The sequence below is a fragment of the Poecilia reticulata genome, linkage group LG7, assembly GCF_000633615.1.
Source record: "Poecilia reticulata strain Guanapo linkage group LG7, Guppy_female_1.0+MT, whole genome shotgun sequence".
NCBI lineage: Eukaryota > Metazoa > Chordata > Actinopteri > Cyprinodontiformes > Poeciliidae > Poecilia > Poecilia reticulata.
Genome location: NC_024337.1, coordinates 21081707 through 21088096, shown reverse-complemented (window position 1 = coordinate 21088096; position 6390 = coordinate 21081707). Strand labels below are relative to the sequence as shown.

The 6390-nt window shown below is 34.9% G+C and overlaps 1 pseudogene; it reads left to right on the top strand.

Moving 5' to 3' along the window:
• The first annotated feature begins 1903 nt into the window (after positions 1-1903).
• The window catches only part of LOC103467940 (cadherin-like protein 26), a 13687-nt pseudogene continuing 9200 nt past the window's right edge, over positions 1904-6390 (top strand).

Genomic DNA, 6390 nt, shown 5'->3' with positions numbered 1-6390 from the left:
ATCTTACTCGAGCTCTGAAATATTTCCATATTTTCATAGACCAAAGGGCTTTTGTGACAATGGGTGGTGGCAAAATGTTGAGCAACACATTGAGCGACGTGTTGTCTGCCTGAAGCCAGTGTGTCTGAAGTTACGACCCTTTTTTTATTTTTTATCTGAGGAATTTTCTTCTCCAAGAAGAAAATTCTTCTTGGAGAAGAAGAATTTCTTCTTCTCCAAGAACCACAAAACTAAGCATTTCCTCAGTGTCGCCTTAATTGACTGAAGTTCTGTGAAAGTGCTATACAGGCATTTTCTAAAAGTATGTAAGCAGAGGAGCCAAACTGCTGTGATTAAAAAACAAAACAATATTTGTAGTCTTGCATGACATGGGATTTCATAATAAATAAGGTTGTTTTTATTGTGGGATAGGTCTGAACTGGTCCCAGTCAATTTGCAAATCAGTAAATATTTCAGGCCTAACAAGCATTTTGCTTTCTGAAAGACATACATGAAGATATAAGACTTCGGGCCAAAAAACAAAAACGAGAAGAAGGAAAGTGTGTGTTATTTCTAAACATAACCAAGGGCAAAGTGAAACTATGAACTGAGCTATGAACTGAAAAATGTGAGGACAAAGCAAATGGAGAATTAAACTGACAGGAAAATCACACGACAAATGTGAAAGAGATATCGGAGAAAGTAACAAACCGATTCAGAGAAAGTTAGATAATTAAACTACAGTTTGTGACGTTGCGGATCTCAAACAGAAAGGTCATCATTAACTCAAGAAATAAAATAAAACAAACTTAATAAAATGTAACCCAGAACCATAAGTTACACGTCATAACAAAAAACTTTGCACAGTCTCAGGAACATGAAAGGCTTGCTTTCTTCTTGGGCTGACTGATTGCCAAAAGATAAAGACATTTATTTACATTTAAAACTGATTCAGCTGAGAACAATGTGATTGCATGAGAAAATCAATGATTCTAATTACTTTAAACTTACCCGGGGCTAAACTGAGAAGGGAGGTGTACTCTGGTTTCTCTTGTTTCCTTGCCAAGCTGTTGTTTTCAGTAAACTAACGTTAAATGCCGAGTTTATTTGAAGTAAAATTTAGTGATAACCCAACATGACCAAGATAGACAGACAAAGAAAACGTAGGGGAACCTTACCAGGGTTTTGGAAACAAACCTGGATAACCTGGTCATACAAAAGTACAGTAAACGATTTTACATAAGAGGACATTGGATAACCAAATGAAATAGCCTATCAGGAAGAAAACTCTATCTACTATACCGACTGGAAATGTTTCATACCAAGTGAAAAGGATCTTACCGTTTCTCACTGAGTCACTACAAAGACACAAGAACTGTGTGCCTGATTTGTATGGCAACATGTTGACTTGTTTTGTTGAATGTATTAGGACGCAGAAATAACCATCACCAGATATTTTCTTATAACTTCTTAAATAGTGCGAACTGTTACATCTGAAGGGCATTACAAAAGGATTTCAACTCTGCAAAAAATTTAGAAAAAAAAAAAAAAACTTTTATGGCTGCTTTTGGTGAGGCAGGGACATTCATGGTTATTTGAATCCAAACTTCTTTTAGCAACAGCTGCCGATTTTGTAAAAGCTCTAAGTTTGAATATCATGTGTGAGGAACCAAGGCATACATAACACATTGTAACCTGAGCTGCATGCCCAGAGGGCATACACCTGAGCAAAGGCATACTTCAAATATTACAGAGTGTACAAAACTTCATTATCTCAATGTACAGTTACAAATACGTACTAAAGCTATTTTAAACCATTTTAAACCATTTTAAAGCGTTGCGTGAACTTTTCTCGGATAGAGACATTCATATTACTTTGAACAGGACACACTCCATTTGAACAAATAGGACTTTGTTTATTCTACAGTCAGCCAATCTGATGCATCTGGGCTTGGCCTCCACCGCACTAAGTCAAGTTGCCTCTGCCACAGGCACAGTGTTCACAGAAAGAAAAAAAGATCAGAGCGAAGCAAGATGAGGAGCCTTTTTCTCCTTCTCTTGGTGAGCCTTACATATTTTTTTAATCTCTATTCTGTAAGCAATGACTGAACAATAATTACCTAAATAACATATTTTAAATCATCCAAAAGTCTCTGATTTTGAAATTGTAAGATTTGTATCTCTTACAAAGTTGGACATAAGATTACAGAGTAGATGCAGTGATGGTAAAATTCAAATCTGTTTGTTTAAACTTTATGTATTTAAAAGGCAGAACACATACATGTTTCGTCTAAAATGATGCAGAAGTTTTCTCAAACTTTTGCATCATTTTAGACTAAACGTTGATTAAAATAATTGAAAATAAGTAAAAAAAAATAATTCACACTTTACATGAATCTCATATCTTGGTTATTTTAATCAAACTTCTTTGCAGAACAAAGTTTCACCTTCCCGTTCCAGTTTCCTCACGTGTTGCTAGGGTTGTTTAGCTTGGAGGCGTTTCACTTTGCTCTCGAAGGACATTGTTTTTCGTTGTGCACAAAAAACCTTAATAATAAATGTATTTCTGTATGCACACACTCGTATGCCAGTCCTCAGATCATCCTCAAGCGGAGAAATAACACATGTCCCTGTTTGATCAGTTTGGTTTTAATGCTTTGAATATTTTATTTTTAACTCTGGCTTTTGTCAAAGTTTGACAAAGACACCCTTTATCATAAAAACTCTTCTTTTAAAGCTGCAATAAGTAACTTGTAGAATAATTAATTTTTTTGCCTATCTGTTGAAACTGTCACTATGTTGCAACAGATTGATGCGAGACATATGATCTGTGAAAAGATCAAACCTCTCTGCCTTCTCCTTATGCTCCCAGTACTGACTAGATACAACCAATCAAGAGCCAGGAGGTGAATCTTAGCGCTGTCAATCACCCTCATTGTGTTGCTGCTCACCTGTATAATCTCTGCTATGTTTCCTGTAGCAGACCCTGTTGTGAAAGCTCAAACTAGTTATCATGGCGGCGAAGAAGCCGTTTTCCAGTAACGGTATGTCGATTCTCCGCCATTAGCACATTGACAGCGCTAAGTCCTTCCTCCTGGCTCTGATAGGTTGCTATTGGTTGGAAGCAGTACGTTTCTTAAGACGTCATTACTGGCTTGGCAGGAGGAGATCGATCTTTCCACACATTATCCGTCTCATATTATGCCGTTACAACATAATGGCAGTTTTAACAAATCCATCCATCTATCCATCCATTTTCTGTACACCCTTGCGGGGTCGGGAGGGTTGCTGCTAGTTTTAACAAATTTGTAAAAAAAAAAAAAAAAAACGCGTATTCTTATAAAAGTTACATATTGTAGCTTTAGATGCTTTTACTGCTTTAACTAAAATGAAGCATCTCGTTTTTGGAAGTAGCGTTGTTAGAGCGCTCCCAACAGTAAATACAGCTGATGAGGCACTTTTGACCATCGCTGCATATTTTTCCTCTGGTTTAAAGTAAATGCAGCAGAATATAAAACTAAAAAAAAAAAATGTAATTTTCAAATTTTGAACTTATATATACGTATAAATAATAATTCTTTGTTTGGATGGTATTAATCTATTTTAGATGGCAGCCTCACATAATTTCACATATAAGATGTGATGCAGTACATGGTTATGCAGTCATTTTTAATACTATATGCACATTTGTGAAACTGATACTTTATTGTCCATTAAATGCACAAAAAGAATATATATAAAAAAAGAAATGCACTAAGCACAAAGCTAAACCAAATAAGTTAAGAAGATAAAGTCCAAAACAAACAAACAAAAAATGTATGATCACTTAATTGTTCTTTTTCAGTGAGTTTGGTGAAAATAAACATTATCTCAATATCTCTTTGTTTAAAAGAGTAGTACATTAAGAAAGTACCTGTCTACATGGCAACAACTGAAACAGTAACTGAAGAGGATGAGAAAGGTCTCTTTAGATCTGAGCTGCTTTCTTATGAGTGGTTTTAATCACAACATTTCTGAAGTGAGAGTGGTTTTAAGTCGATAATCTCACAGGCCTGATTGATCAACTGGTTTAGAACGGCTGCAGTACCAACACGTCATATGTCACAAATTTTTCTCAGATCTGATTTTACTTCTATATCATACTTCAACAGAACAATCTGTAAGAAAGAAGAAAATAGAGGGGCGATAATCAGGTTGCAAAATGTTCAAATATTTTTTGTATAAATCTTTGCATTTTTTATGCTGCTAGCATAAAAATGCTAGCAGCAACCACATCTTGTCTCCGCAATTTTTGCCCACAAGAAAACGTTTTCCACATTCATCAAATCTCCTGTTTATAGCCCCTTTCATGAGACACCACAGTTTTTCTTTGAGAATTTGTTTGATTAAGGCTGATATAATTGATTGAAATCAAGAAGACTTAATGCTGAAATAGGATCACATGGTGCTCCAGCAAAAAATCTATTTGTCAGGGTCTGTGCACTTATTCACCTGGGTTTTTGAAGTAATTTATTTACTTTTTACATTCTTCCTTGTCCTTTTTTCTGTAAGTTAAATTGCGATGCATAAAAATGTTACAAAATATATGCAGAGAAGTTTATCCCTATCTCACTACCAGATGTTGACACGTTTCAAGCCTCTGTCAAATATTATCTCTTTAATTTTCAAATATAATCTTTTATTGTACTTGTCTTTTTATGCAATTTGTTTTAATTATATCTTGCATTTGCACTTTAACAACAATGTAGATAGATTAAATGCTCTTTTAATTGTAAAAAGACTACAAAATGAAAATGAGCAGTGAAATAGGCACAAAAAATTTAAACGTTTCTTTTCTGTTTCCTTCATTTTCTTCCATCTAACCATCACAGAAGCATCTCAGCTTTACGGTCTTGTAACAGTGAAAATAGCAGAATAACTCTTGTTCCTTATTGCATTTTTTTCCCTTATTTAACTATTTTTAGAATTAGAAAAACACACTGGTGGCCTTTATTTGACAGTAATCTGACAGGAAGGGAACAAAGACATGTTAAAGGAATCAAGGGTGGGAGTCTAACTGGGGACGGCTGCATCAAGGTCTGTTACCTCTGAATACGCTGTAACCACTGCACCAGGCAACGCCCCTCTGTTTTGTATTTTTGAAGCTGCTGGATTTTGCACTTTGATTCTTTCTCTCCTAAAACCCTGCACATTTTGATTTCAGGAAACAAAAAAAGAGATAAAATTTTTTTTTTTAGCACACTTGCATTTCTATGTTAGTTTGCAAATCCATACTGTTTGTCTCAATCCTCAATTAGGAAATGACTTATCAAACACACATGCACACACTCTCTTTCTGTCTGCACAAGGTCTTTGCACACTAACCCTAACCCTTCCATTCATTTTTTATTAATTTCTATAGCCTAATCTTGACCTTAAACCTAACCATTACCAGTACATAACTCATCCTAAAGTTTAGGATTAGATATGTACTGTTTAGGACCTAAACATAACCTAGACACTTTTCACACCTTAGTCCTTGACCAAAACCCTAATTTAAAAATTTTAATAATTGAAAATAAGTGATAGGTAACACTCGGTCCCCACAATGTAGATTTTGTTGCAAAAACTGGCCTTACAGAGAATAAATACAATTCCACACACACACACCTGCCACCTGGCATAATTTCTTGTTTTTTAATGAAACTCAATCATGCCTTTGTTGTTAAAACGATTTAGAATGATATTAAAGGGTATTTTGACTTTAATAAAACAGCAGGGAATTTAAATTGATTTATTTATTTACCTTCACGAATGTCACAAATAATAGTAGTTGAAGCAGAAAGTATAAGACAGTAAGTTTTTTTTAAAGAGTCAAAAGGTAGGATCTCACACCTATGAAAGTTCAATTATGTGCATGTGTGTTTAAATGAATATTGACCTTGTTAGTGAAAATATCCTTGAACTGAGTGCACATGGTGATATGCTCCATCTTGTTGAGAGAGAAGGTAAAGTCAAGGGATATAAGTATTATGAGCGAACTTAAATAAATAAGTGACAAAAACGTAACAAGTAAAAGAAATATCGGAAGAAAGGAGCAATCAATCTTCATAAGTTAATCACATCTCTTTTCTGTATTTTCTGTTCATAGGTTGCATTAGCATCTTTGGGACAAAGCAAAGAGGGCAGTGAGCACCATAAACGAGCCAAACGGGTAAATGGATGAAAATATGGAAAGAAACTGCTGGCAACGTTTTTCTCTAAACGGAAACCTCCATAATTATTTACTTGATCTGCATGTTGGCTTCTTTAGGAATCCTTGTCACGTTCTAAAAGAAGATGGGTTCTGTCTACCATAGAACTAGAAGAGGAAATGGACGTGAAATACCCGTACAAAATTACCACGGTAAAACACAGATTCTTTATATATAT